Source organism: Danio rerio, chromosome 5 (assembly GCF_049306965.1).
Source record: "Danio rerio strain Tuebingen ecotype United States chromosome 5, GRCz12tu, whole genome shotgun sequence".
In the NCBI taxonomy this organism is placed as follows: domain Eukaryota; kingdom Metazoa; phylum Chordata; class Actinopteri; order Cypriniformes; family Danionidae; genus Danio; species Danio rerio.
Window position 1 is genome coordinate 57,133,089 of NC_133180.1, and position 19,057 is coordinate 57,152,145.

Genomic DNA, 19,057 nt, shown 5'->3' on the forward strand with positions numbered 1-19,057 from the left:
CAAGTTGGGTTACAAGTTTAACCCAGCATGCTGGGTTGTGATTTTAACCCAACTATTAGTTAAAAATTACTACACTGCTGGGTTGAATGTAACCCAAAGTGGGTCAGAAATTTAATCTAGAAACTGATGATTAAAATCACTAAAATAAAAACAATTCTACAGCAATACATAGTTGTTCAGTAATGGAATTTTATTTATGACAAAAGATAAAATGTGTCCAAATGAATTTAAGACATTTTTCCCATCTGCACCTCAGCATTAACCCTTTGACGGCCTGCTCTACCAAATGGTTGACCATGTTTTTACTGTTTTAAATAATGACTGTTAAAGTCATTAAAAAATAAAGATGATTTAGTGTTCAAAATATTTCTTTTAAATATATATATATACATTTTTTTAAATTGGTCTTACACTTAATTTTTCAGATTTTTCATCATTCTGGTAATTCTGGTACTTTTGCCATAAACATGCATATCAATCATTTGGTAGAGGTTGATATTTTAGAAATTATAACGTGTTAAAAATGTACTGATTGTGTTCAATAGCGACATTAGCAGTTGAGAAATGCAATCCAATTTTTTTTTTTTTTGGAAGGGTAGTTAAAGGGTTAAGACAATTTATATGAAAATTTATCAAACTGTATCACAGAAACACTGACTAAAATCAGTAACAATGCATCAGACTGAAGTCAGACAAATTACCTTAAGAAAATGCATATTTGAAATACATTCAAAAACATTTGCATCATGTATACATCAGGAATTATCAGTAAGAGGCAATTGCAATGTTATTGCAGAGTAGAGAAAAACAATAGTATAAGGAAGTAATAATGAAATGCATCTAAATGACTGAAGTCAGAAAGTAACTTCAAAATACAAATTTGAGCACAAACATCAACATATTCTCATATAAATCATCAACTGCAATGCAGAAAAAAAAATGTGAAAGTGATAATGAAAAGGCATCAAACAGCTTGAAAAATCAAAACAAACAATAAAAACTAAGAAAATACAAATTTTATATTAAGAAAAAATAAGAAAACATTTTATAACTTTCCCTTTAACAATTATGTGCAAACATCAATATATGAGATATAAAGGAATCATCAGTAAGGATGATCAAGTTCAATGTAAATGCAGTTTTGATGAAAAAACAGATATAAAAGTTAAAATGAAACCTGAGGATGGAAGCATTTTAAAAACAAATTTGAAATAGGAAAACTTTTTTTTAACTTTTACTCGAACAATCATGTGCAAACATCAATACTGAGATATAAAAGAGTCTGTAAGAAACATTAGTTGCAATGTAACTGCAGTGTAGAGTGTCTTTAAAAAATATCAAGTCCATTATTATGTGCCGTCATCATAGCAAAGAGAAAAGAAATCAGTTATTAGAAATTAGTTATTAAAACTATTCTTTAGAAATGGGTGTCATGGTGGCACAGTGGGTAGTACAATTGCCTCACAGCAACAAGGTCGGTGGTTTAAGCCTCAGCTGGGTCAGTTGGTGTTTCTGTATGGAGTTTGCATGTTTTCCCTGTGTTCGTGTGGGTTTTCTCTGGGTGCTCCTTTTCCCCCACAATCCAAAGTACAAGTTAAAGAACACAGAATCCAAGGAAGCAGTGAGGTCACAGTATTAATGATTACTGTTTGTCAGCAAAAATTAATGCTATCAGAACCCTTACTGCTAGTGTCTCCTCCCCAGGATGTCCATAAACCACAGTCTGCCACACCAGGGAACACTGCTTGGGGTAGTTCACACCAAAGATGTAGAATGCTTTATAGCAAACGTCCACTTTAGCAAGTAATGTACTTTGCAATAATAAATGGCACAGCATGTGAGCAAAGGCTTGAAAGAAGTGGTGGTCTCCAAGGATTAGAACATGAGGAAACTCAATAGATTCTTGAATTCAATGGACGAAGATACTCAGCAATATTGGTCCCAATCTGAAAAAATAAATAGAATTAAGATTTATTAAAAACTCAAAAGTGTTAAAGTTAAATATCTTTAGAGTTAACTTTAAAACATATAAAATACCTTTAGAAGCAATTAAGGCCATAACACACCATGCTATCAGCCAGTGTTGGCATTAGTTAACCACTGACCATGGCACTATGCAAAAATTTTTGGCCCAAGTGAAGATGACTTAATGCAACAACAGGTTTGCCTAAGGAACTTTTTTTAATAAGTAATAGTAAGGCAAGATGAGCATTTGAAATTATTAAGTATTTAATTGTGTTTTCTTAATGAATATAGATAAGACCCTTCTTCCTGAGCTGGGACTGTTTGCAACCGTATTTGCATCATTTGAAGCCGCATTTAAATTTTCTTTAAAAACTTCAAAAATGAGGCACAATCTCAGTCCATGCAGATGGAGAAAAATGCTGAAATATTTTCCTAAAAAAAATCTTTCTGACTGAAGAAAGAATGACATGAACAACTTGGGTGACAAGGTGGTGAGTACATTATGTGTGAATCTTTTTGTTGGAAGTGGACTTCTCCTTTAATGAAAATAATTGGCTTACAGGCCATTTAGCGTTTGTTGCATTCACTATCTATATAAAGCATCTTATCACTAAAATTTTGAGAAACCATAGCTGTGACCAAATCACAACTTTCACAAAACCGTCATCTTTTTATGTTTTACGCAGCAGATGCCCTTTTAACTGCAACCCATCACCAGGCAACAACCATACACTCTCATTCACAAACACACTATTGACAATTTAGCTTACCCAATTCAGCTACACCGCATGTCATTGGACTGTGGAGGGGAAACCCATCCGAGGCTCAAACCAGCTACCATCTTGCTGTGAGGCGACAGCACTACCCACTGCCCCCCTATGCCACCCTAATAACAAACATAAAAATAACATTTTCATTGTTAATAAAATAACTAAGACAAGCATTATGCATTAAATGCATCAATATGCATCGAGAAACCTTTAATTGAATCCTTACCCTCTGAATTGTATTCAAATTGAACTAAAAACGAGGAAAGGTTCGCTCCTGTGCTAAAAATAAAACAAGAGAATGTCACTGGTTGCATGAACAGCAGATTTTAAAAAATAACCAGACAAAGACAAATTGGCATTAGAGTTTAATCTCTCAGTTTAAAGTGTTGAAGTGGCTAATGATTACTAGGGCTGCCCCCTAATAATTGAATAACCATTAGTCAACTAAAAATGTATTATTCATTCATTCATTTTCTTTTCAGCTTTGTCGCTTTATTAATCTGGGGTAACCATAATAGAATGAACCACAAACATATCCAGCATAAGTTTTATGCAGCAGATGCCCTTTCAGCTGCAACCCATCACTGGGAAACAAATCATTCACACACATACACCATTGACAATTTAGTCTACCCAATTCACCTTTACCACATGTCTTTGGAAACCTGGGCACCTGGAGGAAACCCACGCGAACACGGGGAGAACATGCAAACTCCACACAGAAACGCCCATTGACCCAGCCAAGGATCGATCAAGTGACCTTGTTGCTATGTGGCGAATGTGCTACCCACTAGTTGCAGAAAAAAAGTCAATGTATGCTGCATGAATCTGCTGTGTAAAAAATATGCTGGATAAGTTGGCGGTTCATTCCGCTGTGGTGACCCCAGATTAATAAAGGGACTGAGTCAAAAAGAAAATGAATTAATGAATAAAAGGTTTATTAATAAATCTGTAATTATTCAACTAATGCTTCAAATGAACATCACAAGTCAACCAGACAAATGTTTAGACAAGGGCAGCCCTAATGATTACAATGAACCAAGTAAAATATTATTACATACCTTCAAATGTGGGGATTAACTCCTCAAGATTACATTCTTTTAGTTTGATTTTCACGCAATTATCCATCTGAAAAAGAATAACAGATAAAGCGTTTAAGCAAAATTAAGTAAATAAAGATCATGTTTGCCAAAAGTCACTATATCACAAAAATACTCCTGGATAATAATTATCCAGGGTGTCGCATAAAACGGTGGTCAAACTTTTTCTTTTTGCAGTCGAAGATGATTAGACATTTCTCAGACATTTCCGTTTGCATGAAACGACCCATACATACAGGATTAATTAAAGATATCTCAAATCACGTCTAGAATGTAAAATGCTCATAATAAATTAATAACATTTGCTATTCAATGTACAGCTAAACAAAATGTACATGCAGAGCAGGACAATTATTGTATATATTTTGATTAAAAAAAAAAACATTGTTAGAGAAGCTGAATTCAACACTTATGCATCAAAGTATTGTCACAAAAATCCATGAACAAACTTAAGAAATACAAGAGTAAAAATACTACTTACTGCTTTACAGTTAACACCCCAGAAAGATCACAAATCACAGTAATGTTACTTACTGTCATCACCTAGCCAACATAAAAATCTGTGTCATTCAAAAGGCATTTTATTACAATAAAAAGCTCCTAAATTATCCTAGGTGTTGTGTTTATAAAGTGGTCATCAAACATGCTTCACGTTAGTTTCATTAGTTACCTTATACTTTTCAAGCTCCTTCCGATGCCATGCGCGCTTTCCCGTCCACCGATCAACAGGTTGGGCGTAAGGCGGAGCAGCAGGTCGGGCGTGAGGCGAGCACAGGTGGGGCGTTAGGCGGAGCAACAGCTCGGCCGTCAGGCGGAGAAACAGGTCCGGAGAAACAGGTCGGTCGTCAGGCGGACTCGGAGCAACAGTTCGGCCGTAAGGCGAGCACAGGTCGGCGGTGAAGCAGAGCAGCAGGTTGGGCGTGAGGTGGAGCAACAGGTCGGCCGTCAGGTGGAGAAACAGAAAAAAAAGCGCGTGTATATTATACTAAGTAAAATAAGTGTGTTATTTCTTATGAAAATTGTTAAATACACACGAAATAACTTGCGTCTCACACAGAATTTCACTCGCTTCCCCTCAAAGACAGCGCAAAGAAAATGGCGGTTTCTCACGTTGATGTCCCTGCATGTTGACGTGACGTGTGCTCTCTCTTTCACGTCCGCGTTCCCAACCTAGCACTGCTGGGGTATAGATTAAGACAGATTTACAACCCAAATTGGGTTGAATCAACCCAATTTTGTTACCAAGCAGTTTCAACCCAGCATTTGGGTTAAAAAACCAACCCAGCGTTTTTTAGAGTCTGTGTATATATATATATATATATATATATATATATATATATATATATATATATATATATATATATATATATATATATATATATATATACATAACTTACTAAGTAGTTATGTCCTGTTTTCAATCCAAATATCTAAAGAAATGTAATCAACATACATACTAGACACATGAAACAGTATAAGAAATTATGTCTTGTTTTCTATAAACAATAAAAAAAAAAACATCTAAAGTGTTTGTAGGTGATTGTTTGCATAAAACAAGCAAAACTATTTGCCAATAAGGTAAGAAAAATCGTAATGAGATAAAATCTTAAACAGAATTAAGCATCACTTAATTTTCTCACGCTATTTTTCTTGTCTAGTCTTGATTTAAGATTTTTAAGATATTTGGACTTGAATCAAGACAAACTTACTTAGTAAGAAAAGCTTTTTTTGCAGTGTAGCTATACATAACAACAGATGAATGATCCAAAAAAGGTGAGTGAATAAAAAGTGTCTTTAGTCTTGCAATGCAAAGTAACTATTCCACTGCTGCTTTACTACTGTTGTTAACCCTTTCACTGGTGAGTTTAATATATTCTATCTAAAACTGGAAATGAGTTTTGTTTGTGTAGTAATGGCAACCATTATTTTAGAACGTTCAACCTTCATGTTTCCATAGTGACACGTCCTGTTTGTTACTTGAAACATTGTAGTCACAAGAAAGCTGTATGACAGATGTATCTTTTTATTTAGTTTTTTTTTTTCGTTTTAATCAAAATATTCACAAACTGATATTCCAATTCACAAATATGTGAGTTTTTTTGTTGTTTAAAAATACAAATGATCTTGATTGTGATCTATAATGTAAGATGGCCTTTTCATGTTTACTTGCGGCCATGCATTTGCCTTATTCGTAAAAGCAGGATTCAGCATGTAAATTCATCAATTCCTCCAAAAAATGCATGCCAGCAAGTGGCTGGCCAGCTAGGAGAATAATAGATTGAACTTTATTGTTACTTTCACTACATTTATCTGATTTGAATAATTTACATCAGCAAATTATATTTGTATGGATTGTTAGACTTCCATAGACTTTCTTTTGTGTTTTACAAACTCTAAATGTATCGTTTTACTAGTACTTGTGTGTGTTTACATGTCTAAAACATAAAATAAGCAATAGGTGGTTAAAACGCTGCATAATTGTGATAATATGACACGTCTTTCTCTGGCTCAGGGCCAGCCAATACACCAAAGCTTAGTTTGAACTTTTCAGTTATGCTATGAGTTAACAAGCTAACGCTAACTTGACATTCTTGTCAAGCTTGCTAAACAGTAAACACCAGTACCAGGGACTTTAAGTTTCTCACTTCAAATCGAAACAAAAATAGTATTCTGTAATGATTTACCCTGCTGTTGAACTCCTTTCCTCCTCATCCCTCTCTTTAGGGCGCTGAGCCCTGTATTGGTGCACAAGAGAGACTGTGTTCATTCTGCTCCGCGCTAAACTAAAGTGTTATTATTATTATTATTTTTTAATAACCAAACATCCCCAAGTCGCACGACAAATTACATGTACATGAGTATAAACAGTCTGTAAAATTAGCTCAGGTACATTTTGTTTCCACTGATCATTCTTGAGATGTTTTGGCAGTTTAATTGGAGTTCAGCTGTGGTAAATTCAGTTGATTGGGTATGATTTGAAAGGGCATACACCTGTCTATATAAAGCCCCAGGGTTGACAGTGCATGTCAAAGCACAAACCAAGCATGAAGACAAAGGAATTGTCTGTAGACCTCTGAAACAGGATTGTCTAGATGCACAAGGCTGGGGAAGGTTACAGAACTCTGAAAGTTCCAATGAGCACAGTGGCCTCCATGGTTGGGTATCATTTGGGTTTTTTCGATACCGGTGCTAAATCGATACTTTTAAAATGGTACTGGTGCCAAAACAGTGCCTGAACCGATACCTTTTAGCCACAAAATTAATTGACAAAAAAAAAAACTATATATGTATGTATGTATGTACGTATATATATATATGTATGTACGTATATATATATATATATATATATATATATATATATATATATATATATATATATATATATATATATATGTGTATATATATATATATATATATATATATATATATATATATATATATATATATATATATATATAATATATATGTGTATATGTATATGCATGTATGTATATATATATATATATATATATATATATATATATATATATATATATATATGTATGTATGTATGTATGTATGTATGTATATGTATGTATATATATATATATATATATATATATATATGTATATATATATATATATATATATATATATATATATATATATATATGTATGTATGTATATGTATGTGTGTATATATATATATATATATATATATATATATATATGTATATGTATGTATGTATATATATGTTAAAGATAATATGTGCAATATATATTATTATAAAATTAATAATGTTTAGGAACATTGATACAGCCGTAATCTTCTTATGATACAAACACAGATGAAATAGCTCTGATCATGTAAATGTTTGTACTAACCATACTGCACATTTTTATTAACTTAACAAAAAGTTATTTCTGCTGCCCAGTGTGAAAGCTATTTTTCAGCTCAACTGGATCAAAAATTTATCAAAAAGCTGTGTGTGAAATTGAAATTTTGGACACTGAACCTTATTTTTTTTAACAATATTTTTTTTCTTATGTTCCTGCACTCAGCAGTTTCTACTCTTTGCTGATGGTAAAAAATGAACAACTGAAGTGACCTTTAATTAGCATTTTGCACTATTTTGCACCTTGACAAGTCTTAATGCTATGAGCAGCTGGGTTTCTTGCACTACTTTTACATTATGTAAAAGTTCACATTTATGCAACCAATAGTTAATAAACTGGTTGTTTTTTTCCATACTTACTGTTGCTGACTTGTTCTCAGTTTGATCTAGCGGTTCATACATTCAACTCAACAAAATAGGTAAAAATAAAGTATTCATAATTTGTGCTGATATCGGATTTATATCGGTATCGGACTGATGGCTGCAATATCGGTATCGTATCAGAAGTTAAAATGTTGTATCGGGACATCCCTAGTTAATATTGCCATTTCATGAGTCTCCCCATTCAGTTGAATAGAGGGCTTGGACCCGGAAGCCGCTTCGCATGACGTCACACTTAACAAGGGGATATGCCTCATGTCCTACTTTTGATTGGTTAATACTTGATGTCATCGTTAGTTTGATTGGTTTTTGTCCAGTGAGGAGGGTGGGTCTTCTAAGCAGAGATGCTTCTCCAGGTAACCCTCCGCGTCTTAAAGTTTCACAGTTTAAACGCAAGCTACTTCAAAAGTACCCCAGAGAGTGGGAGTAAACAGATAACTGGCTGCAGAGTGTTAGGAATTATTATTAAGCTACTGCACGATTTGTCGGAGAGCGTTCTCTGTGGCCCATGCTGTCTGTGGGACAACATGCCTCTGGAGAACAGCATTCCCGCAATGACAAAGCTCGCAAAAATAAAAGCAGTAAGACTGTTCTCCGTGCCCCAAGTCTCTCCCGAAGCAGATATGGTAATGACAGTGACCTAGTCTGGGAAAATATAGCTTTTTTTGTAATTTACTATTTTTCTACATGCAATAAAGAACAGTCTGTGAAAATAATAATAATAAATGTATTTAATATTAACTGAGTAAAACAATGTCAACAACTGAAATCACAGTGAAATTAATGGCTACAGTCAAACATTATCTCGGAATTAGATGTGGCCTGGTTTTTACACACTGGGTCACAAATTGTAATTGGTAAAAATTTTGCAAATACAATGTAAGTGGATCATAATCCAGTGTAATATTATGATTTGTTTGTTAAGGTTAAGTCAGGCACATAAGCATCAATTTATTACATTAATCATTACATTTAATACATTAATAAACAACATAATGCCCATGTAAAGAAAATAAACTAGTAAATTGCAACTTTCCATATTTTAAAATTAGAAATAGGCTATATGAAAACTTTACTACACTGTAAAATTGACCCTACTTTCCCTATTTCTGACATTTTTTAAATAACTGTCCGATGAAGGCTTTAATGGCAAGCGGAGTCCTCAACTGTCAGATTTCACTTCACACCAAAAGGCGCTAATCCCGTCACGTCTGTGTTTTTGAGGCTGTTTGCTCACTTATTCTAATCGGATATAAACCTGATCGCTCAGACCACTTGGGTGATTTGGGATGCATTCCAGATGAAGCTGGATAGGTATTATAATTTTTTGGACAAAATTAATATAAACTAAATGAATTATGACATGGAGAAAATTTGACCTGCGCCTGAAACACCTGTAGGTGCGCATTTACAGCCAAAATTCTATTAAAATATGTGTACTATAAGCATAAAACATGTTTTAACTTTTTAGGCCTGTAGCCAGGGGGGTTTGGGTGGTTCGGAATACCCACCCCTCACTGACAAAGGTCCAGGGGCCTCATGTACGAAGACTTGCGTGGAAATCTTACTAAAACATTGCGTACGCACAAAGCTGTAAATGTGCGTACGCAGAAAAAAATTCAGATGTATGAAACACTGCGTACGCCGAATCTCACGCATATTCTTTTGTACATCTGAATGAACGTGAAACTGAGCGCAACATGCACGAGCACAAAACCCCTCCCTGCCTCCTCCCCCGTATGAATATGCTAATGACTATGCTAATGTAAAAACCCAACGAAAAAGCAATGGCAAAAGCAAGCAAAAAGAGAAACTTTGAACAGAATGTGAAATGGAGGTGCTGCTTTCGGAGGTAGACCGGAGAAAAGCGGTGTTATTTGCAAGTTTGTTCGGCGGAATTAACAACAAAAGAAAAAAAATAGAGTGGGAGAGTTTAGCTGATACGGTTAACACAGTTGGGTCTGAACATCGCACTGAGTGCATTTAAAAAAGAATTAGTGTGGTTTATATCTGTAAAATGTTGCAGTACCCTTCGCAGTTTCAGTGGCGCACCTCACAAGAAGCATATGATCATGTACTGACACGTTCGAGCATAACTCGGCTCGAATCCAGCGTCTGATGAATTCATTCTTCTTTTTTTTTCCCCGCTACATATCAGATTTTGCCCACTATTTATCACGAGAAAGACAAGTAGGAATCATCAATAAGTTTGTGCATCATATTTTATTTGCACATTTATTGAATGGAAATGTTTCTGATTCACGCATGCAAATTTATCTTCACATAGTGTCTTTATAGCAATGTGCGTGCAGTAGATAGCTCAGATTACATTGGGAAAACAGGCGACCGCTGCAAATTGTGCTTTAATGTTTAGCTGGTCAACTGTATGGTATGGAAATCTTACATACCTACTATATGAACCCGTCTCATACAGACGCCATTGCAAGGATCAGACACTTTGTAGAGAAGAATTTAACACAACTGCCTCTAGGAGTCGCCAATGGAAATAAAACAGACACGCACAAAAAATGTGCGTACGCCTGCCAGAAACCTGCCGTGAACCTGCGCAAATTCCCACGTTCAGTTCATTGTTAGTAAATCCAAACGTGAGCGATTCTGAGCGTGAAACCTGGCGTACGCAAAGTTTTTGTGCGTACGCAGCGTTGATACATGAGGCCCCAGATGTTTATGTTTTAATAATTATTTTTTATTGAACTGGCCAAACTGTGACTAAGGACAGTTGAATGAGCTGGCCAATTTGTTTTTTGTCTAATAAATGTTTTTTTTTTTTTTTTACTTTAAAACTTTAACAGATTGCTATTTTTTTTCCTAATGACATATGATGTAATAAATTTGTATTTTAAAATTTGTCTTGTTTGAATTTTTTTAACTGCAATTTTTAGGAAATATTTTAGTACATCAAAAAGTGTGGTTATGATGACATCTGACTAGCTAATCCAGCAAAAAAGTCACTAAAATGAAGTATTTAAATCTTGTAGTTAAATAGAAACTGAGGCATATAACTAAAAAAAAGGTCCACTTTTTGAGAAAAAAAGAACCACCCCCTACACCAGGCTGGCTACGGGCCTGTATCCATTCCTGTATTTATTCTGTTTGCATGGTTTCATTTTTCATTGTTTTTCTATAGTTTATGACAGAAACACTCTCATTTGGCCATATTCTTTTCATCTAGCCCTTTTAAACCAGTAGGTATCTTAAATTAATGTCCATGGCTTTATTTGTGCATGTGATGTATGCAACAGTATTTTTTTTATTGGTTATGTGGTGGATGATCTTTCTCTCTCGTGAACATGCTTAAATACTTGTGCTACATGACAATATAAAAGCGTCTTTTAGTCCTTGTGTAGAATTTGGTCACTTAAACAATGAAAAGAAAACGTCCACTTTTCTGTACAGTATAAAACGTGTTTGGTAATGATGAAGTGTGTTGAATCTGTAGCAGTTCAGTATGTATGTGTGCACTTAGAGATGTGTGTAGGTGCAGAGAATATAGTGTCAAACAGCTATGTGTAATGTTCTGTCGCAAAATACGGCTAGAAGTACTACATGATGGTAATAGTTTAATTGTGGCAATAACATATTTGTACTGCACTTCAATAATGCAGCTTTTTGCACATCTCACTCTGGTGAGAAAAAAAAAGCGGTTAGGTAGGTCACACCCGCCCAACCGAGTGACGTGCATCACAGAGGCCAGCCTTACCAAGTGTATGCAAAGCACTTGATTTGCGGTTCAAATTCAATCCTGCTTCCAATCTTCAATGCTAATTTCCTCCTCGCGCTCCATCATGCTAACATCTCGACTCACGAGACAAGTTTTTATCTCGAAAAGAAATCTCGTCGGGATTTTATCTCGCTAATTCTCGTAAGTATTACAACTTCATTTGAAGCTATCTCGTGGCCCACCTGCAGAATTGCTGAGACCCACTAGTGGGCCGCGGCCCACCGGTTGAGAATCCCTGGCATAAAACACCTTATAGGCTAGGGGTCTTTTTGTCTTATTATGTTTCAACAACACATAATAATGCTTACACATCTTTACAGTTCTCGAGAGTTTTTGTTAAGTTCAAAAAGTGTGTTTGTGCATGAAACATGCGCGTTTTAATGCAAGTGTGTGTGTGTGAGTGAAAGACTGAGTAAAAGTGCGTTTCCTTGACAAGTCTTATTGCAATGAGCAGCTGGGTTTCTTTCTTTCTTTCTTTCTTTCTTTCTTTCTTTCTTTCTTTCTTTCTTTCTTTTTTTCTTTCCAATCTCAAGACAATCTCAATTTCTAGACAATACAACATATGAATACAACAGAACGTGATAAAATATTACAAATTACGTAACTGCTTTTGTATGCTCAACACAATAGTGTCATATCTAGATGAAATAGCCTAAGCTATATTGAAATCATTTAAATGATTACACATATTGGATATAATAAAATCATTTTAAATAAATAAATCAATGTAAAACAAACAAAAGCTATAACAATCTAGGCATATACACTACAATTAAATTAAATCGTTTCAAGCCATTATAACTTTCACTTTAGAAAGACCTATCTGAAAAAAAGATTTTAGACATATTTAAAAAAATAAATAAACAACAGAGGAGTTTTGAAATATTATTCATAAAGTATATGGATACAATGATAGTAGTCAAATCATGCAAACTGAATTTTTTTTGGTGAATGAAACCAGAATCTACCTTCTTTTCTGTCATCCAGTCCTGTGCAGTGCTGCTTTACGAACAGATTGAAAAAAACTGCAAGTATAAATGTGATCTATGTCCTTAAAGGTTCAGGACACCCTGGAGAACTTTTTTTTTTTTTTTATATTAACAGATTTGTGTGTGTTGAGCATCAGTTAAGACAATGTTAGCACCTGTCAGCTTTAATTGTGGGGAAAACTGGATAATTTTGAGCTTTTGTCAGCTAATTTCAGCTTCCGGGTTTAAAATAATTTTTGGGGCGGGATCAAAATCGGCGACGTAGTGCAGTACTGCAAGTGCAATGATGACGCGTCGGTTTCTCATTATTATTCATAGCGGGGTTTTCTTATCCTATGAGAACAGCCGGCTGCTTAATTATTCATGAGAGCACGTGCTTTCCGAAGGCAGACCTGCCAGTTTCAAGCAAGCTGTGAGTGAGACACAGACCAACGGCACGTAGCCGTTCATGAAGGCTCGTATGTGTTTGTTTCCATGATACACGGGTTTGTTGCATGTTTTTTCCCCGCGATCCTGTCAGGGCCGATCATACAGCAAAGCTGTGTGTGTGCTGCAAGCATTTTTGTCGGGAGAGCAGCACGAGAATTAGAGAATGGCGGACGTTGACTTTTATCAGGAGTTCGATCACATTCAGACACATCGCCGTGCTGCTGTGTTTGCCTAAATCCTCTATGTTACCAGCAGGGCTAATGGTTAAAATTGACAGGTCAGGAGACCTGCTGCACTGAGTCTGCATTCAGATCTATAATTTAGACACGGGGATGGAGGGAGAATCCTTATAGTGTTTACATGAACACACTTATCTTTCTAATGATATAAATTGTGGTTATGTGTATATGAAATTACGAATAACAAATGTTGCAGGGCATTAAATTACTGTTTATTTCTTTGCATTTTTACTTTGTGAACCATAAACTCATGCGTCTCACGGTTTGTGTCTTAGTTTGTGAGCTAACTGACAACAACAGTTGTTCGCTCCCCTTCTCCCCTGCTGGCCACGCCCACTCCTGCCCGATGCTCGCGGAGCTCCACGCCCATTAATCATGCATCTTTTGAAAAAATTCTGAAATAGACTTTAACCGAAAGTGGGGGGTGTCATGGCCCTTTAAACACCCATGTTTTTATATGACATGGTAAAATTTAAAAATGAAATTTTAATGTAGAGCTTTATTAGTGGATAGCTCTGACCGCAACGAAATACAGGCTATCGCCTGTTTTATTACTTGCTCTTACTGTATGTCCTGAAACACTTAACAATTACCTTTACTTAACCCTCTGGGGTCTGAGGTTGTTTTGGGGCTATAGAGAAGTTTGGACATGCACTGACATTTGTGTTTTCAGTATTTTAAAAACATATTAATGGCTAAAGTGTGATAACACTGTAAACAGCACAAGTTGGGCTACATTAATACCTAAGCAGCATGTTTGTATGTGTTTGTGTTTTTGAGAAAGAAACGTTTATGCGTGGTTAGTGAAAAACGAACATTTTGAAGTCACTGAAACAAGGCCGTGAAACACACAAAGAACATTTGTGCACAAGACTTTTAAGAAATGGATGTTGTAGCCTAGTGTTTTTGCTTCAAAATGATGTGTGAATCATCTTGTTCACTTGCTAACAGAAAACAATATAATGAATTAAAATTTCGAAGTCACTTTTTGAGTCAAAATGCTTTATGCGAGAAGGTGTAACTATCATTACTATGTAGTGCAGGGCTTGACAATAAGGACTGCCCGATGGCCCGGGGCCTGCATCCGAGACGCTTGGGCCAGTGTACTGAATGTTACTGGCCCGATCGGGCCAGTGCTGCCTGCTGTGACTGTCTGTCAATTGTGTGCAAATACAACCTTGGGCTGCTTTCACACATAGACGTTTGTTTTGGAATCTGTCTCGTTTTCCCCGTTAGCGCGCTTCGTTTGGCATATGTGAATTTTGCTATTGCGCTCACATCCGCGCCAAATCAATCAGTCCGAGATCGCCTGAATGAGATGGTCTCTGCTCTATTGAGTGGATCGATTGTAGTGAGAAAACAAAACAATGCAAAGAACTAACAACCTAGGCTATACCACAGTGTATTATGGTTGTGTAATAGCCATATACAGCTATATGAAGAGAGAATGATGAGCAGGGCGGGATGTCATTTCTGCCGGTAAATGTGCGCTTCATGTCTAATGCGAAAATGAAAGCATGATAAAATATTATTGAGAGCTGTTTAAACATTGACCGAAGTTAACATCTGATAATTATTCCATATTTTAATCTTATAATATGTTGTTTTAGGCCAGTTGTTTTGTTCATTTCCACACTGACAGCTCGAAGGAAAGATCAACACTGATCTACTTCATGATCTGATGGGAGTCTCGGTTTATATGCTATCTCTCTATAATTTAAGCCTATAATGCAGAATTCTAGCCAAAGTTTCTTTAATAGATTGATTAATTCAATAGATAAATAGATTTTTACAAAACCTGACAACTGAAATGAGGCTCTGTATAAAAAAGTCTGACCTCTCTGGTTTATATTAGGTGACGATGTCTGTGGGTTGTTAAAATTAAAGTGCACATTTTTGCTTATAAAATATTCTATACACAGCTGCTCAAAAGTTTGGGGTCAGTATGATTGTTTAATATGTTAAAATAAGCTTCTTCTGCTCACCAAGGCTGCATTTATTTCATCATAAATACAGAAAAATTGTGAAACGTTACACTATAAAATAACTGTTCAAAATTAGTTTATCATTTAATTTCATAATTTATTCCACTGATTTTAAAGATGAATTTTCAGCTTCATTACTCCACTCTTTAGAGTCACATAATTCTTCAGAAATCACTAATATTAAATATTTTTGTTGTAATCATTTATGTTGTTGTTATTATTATTAATGGTAATAGTAATAAAAGCAATCATGTCTGGACTAATCATTTTATTTGAAACTACATACAATAAGAAAGCAGTTTGTTAACATTTTAATAAATATTTAACAATGTAACATTTTTACATTTAATGAACGACGCTGAATGATGAACTGAATAATTTTCCTTTAAAAAACATTAAAAAAATTAATATAACTTTTAACCGGTACCGTGAAAAAAATTTAAAAGTAAAATAAATAAATAAATATATATATATATATATATATATATATATATATATATATATATATATATATATATATACATATATACATATATACATATATACATATATACATTTAAAGGCTTAACCTTGTTAAGCCTTTAAATGTCACTTTAAGCTGTATAGAAGTGTCTTGAAAAATATCTAGTCTAATATTATTTACTTTCATCATGGCAAAGATAAAATAAATGAGTTATTAAAGATGAATTATTAAAACTATTATATGTATAAATGTGTTGAAAAAATCTGCTCTCCGTTAAACAGAAATTGGGGAAAAATTAAACAGGAGGGCTAATAATTTAATAATTCTGACTTCAACTGTACACACACACACACACACACACACACACACACACACACACACACACACACACACACAGTCAAATAGCTTAACTTCTTTTTTTTTTTTTGGTGGGGCCAGTGAAAATTTTGGCAGGGCATGTAAAAATCGGTACCACTGGCCCGATCGGGGCAAATCTGAAGGATAATGAGATCGTTTGACTTGTAGAGCCTTTTTCTGTATTATCAACACAAGGAAGACACAATTGTAATAAAGGTGTATTTATTAACAAAAAAGTAATCAAGGGTAACTACAATTACTAAATGTACAATAAATGAAGTGCATATAGGCGAGTGATGAAGGTGATTAAGTTAGGGTAAGGTAAACCTTATTTTACAATAACAAAGAACTGAGGAAGTTTTTGTTATTAAAGAATATCAGTTATAAACATCTAATTAATTAGAATATTTTATACTGAAACACACTATGCCAAGGTCTAATTTAAAGGGTTGGAAAGTGGAATATTTACGTTTCTGCCTTTGATGCAGTGGATGGAAGAACTTGGATCTTCCTGCAGATCTTGAAGCATGAAACGAGCAGACTTGGCTCTCTTGAGCTTTGAGTGGAAGAAATCTGTAGTTTCCGGAACACGCAGACTGGAGATTTCTAGAAGTGGTGGTTCGATGTCGGGAACACGCCGACGTCTTTATCCTTGAGCGTAGAAATCTGTATCTTCTGGAACACGCAGAAATTGGAGATTTCTGGAGGTGGTGGTTCGATGTCGGGAACACGCAGATACCTTTTCTTTGAAGGTAGAGTTCCTGGAAATCTTTGACACGCAGATTTTTGGAGGTGGTGGTCTTGATGCGATGGTTTCAGATGCCTTGGAAAAAGCAATGTGAATCCAATTACCAAATCCTTGCTGGAACTGGCACAAGTTCTGATGTCTAGGACAGAACCCCGCAAACCACCATGAACCACACTTTGACCACTCTTCGACCACCGTTTAGGACACACACACTCTTCTTAACAGACTCTGCACAGACGCTTTAGGACCCACCCTTAACAGAACGTCTTTGTTTAAGACAATGTCTTTAATACTTTTTCTGGAAGGCGTGATTGAAGGATGTCACCTTTCATATCCAGCATTGTGATTGGATGATCCTGTGAGTTGGTCACTGAGAGGTGTCATCCATAATGTGGCCTGCATTTGCATAGTCATAGTCCACCGGTTAACTATTATAATATTTAAGAGTCTTAAATATTTTCCTATGCATAATTCACTTTCCAAACCACATCTAATTTACCCAAGGCAGCATTTGCAATATATAGAGTCTAAACATCACTATGCAATGTTGATCTTTACCCAATAATTCATATATAAACCTTAATAAGCAAAGTTGCATACAGTGGAGCATTTCAAGCAGTGCATATTAAATATATACATGATCGTTCGAATATACTGGTATATGAAGTGAAATTTTCCATTTGTGCCTCTTTTGTGAAATGCAAGTTTACTGATCCATGTGTCTCTCTGTGTTTGAGACGATGTCAAAAGTTGATTGGATCTAGAAGCAAGTTCTGGGCTCTTAACACCTTTGTCTTTCAGATAAACAAAAGACAGATGGTCACTGTCTCAATTGCCACTTTCTGATGAGCTTAAGAAAAGGGTCAGAGTTTAGTGTTAACTTTGCAGCATTTGTTTATATTGCAAATTAATTTCCACAAGTTAATTTCCACAAGTTCCTGGCTTTACCGCTGATCACTACACTTTTTTGTTTGCAGTTTAATTAAAATATTTTAATTACACAAAATAGTACACTCTATAAAACTCTGCAAACTTTATAAACTTACATATAAGAAATCTACTTAAAAAGTTTTTTGTAAATGAAGAGTTTCGTTACAAAACTAGATTTATCCATTTTGACAAATGTTAGTTATTTAACATTATTATTTAAGACATCAACAGTCAATTTCATTCACAATATGTATACAATAAACTATTACTTGAGCTCATTAAAGTCCAGGAACACAATATTCTTCAAATCAAGGTTATTTTTTTACTTAATGTAAACACATTATCTTAAAAATCTGTCAAATATCTTAAATTGGTTAAAAATACATCATAATATATGGAATAGTATATACAAAGTTTGAATTATAATAAAGATATTCTGAGTTAGTTTTGGTAATCTTATATTAGAGCATTGTTATTTTAACCACTTAAACTCTGCTGCTATTTGGGGATTTCCGCCTGGATTTTGCCTACCCAAATTTAAAAGCTTCCCAAATCCACATAAAGGGGTGTAAATGCAAAAGTTTGGTATCATTTTAAAGAAAACCCTTTGAATTTTCATAAAACACTATTGAAAGTGTTTAAAATAGCTGTATAGGTTCTGTGTGGTCTAGCGTGCTGTAATTAATTTTGTTGGTTCCTGCACATGTCTGTAATCATAGGAAAAAAGAAAAAGGTCTCTACCATAATCTATGCAGAAGTTATTGCATTCCAACTGATGAGAGGTGCTGTACAAGCAACAGAGACCGATCATTGTTTTCATATTTCACTATTCTTTTGTTTGATCAAACATAATTCACTGTGTTTGGACCACATCAGACATATAAAAGGATTACTTATGCACATCACCTTAAAAACAGAGAAGAATGGCCCTGAAGGGCAAAGCAGAAGGTAAGAGATGACAGCTGTCTGTGCTATCTGGGGCTACTTATTGATCATGAATGTATTGTTTACATTTCTGCACCATTGAAACACCACAATTCATTCAACAACTGTTTGGCATATGCATATAATTCAGTAAAAAGAA

General features: G+C 34.9%; 1 protein-coding gene and 1 long non-coding RNA gene across 13 annotated transcripts in view; one reads left to right on the forward strand and one right to left on the reverse strand.

Moving 5' to 3' along the window:
- The window catches only part of hint2 (histidine triad nucleotide binding protein 2), a 54,894-nt gene that overhangs the window by 1,234 nt on the left and 34,603 nt on the right, over positions 1-19,057 (forward strand).
- On the reverse strand, positions 172-17,304 carry LOC141385608 (uncharacterized). 4 transcript variants are annotated; one of them, XR_012406364.1, is made up of 7 exons: positions 16,765-17,304; positions 4,506-5,014; positions 4,317-4,378; positions 3,797-3,863; positions 2,962-3,014; positions 2,736-2,851; positions 172-1,946 (listed from the first exon to the last, which is right to left on the reverse strand). It is a non-coding gene; the product is annotated as an uncharacterized lncRNA (long non-coding RNA). The 4 variants fall into 4 exon arrangements; XR_012406366.1 differs by having other exon boundaries at positions 1,002-1,946; positions 2,962-3,009; positions 4,506-5,011; XR_012406363.1 differs by having other exon boundaries at positions 1,002-1,946; positions 4,506-5,011.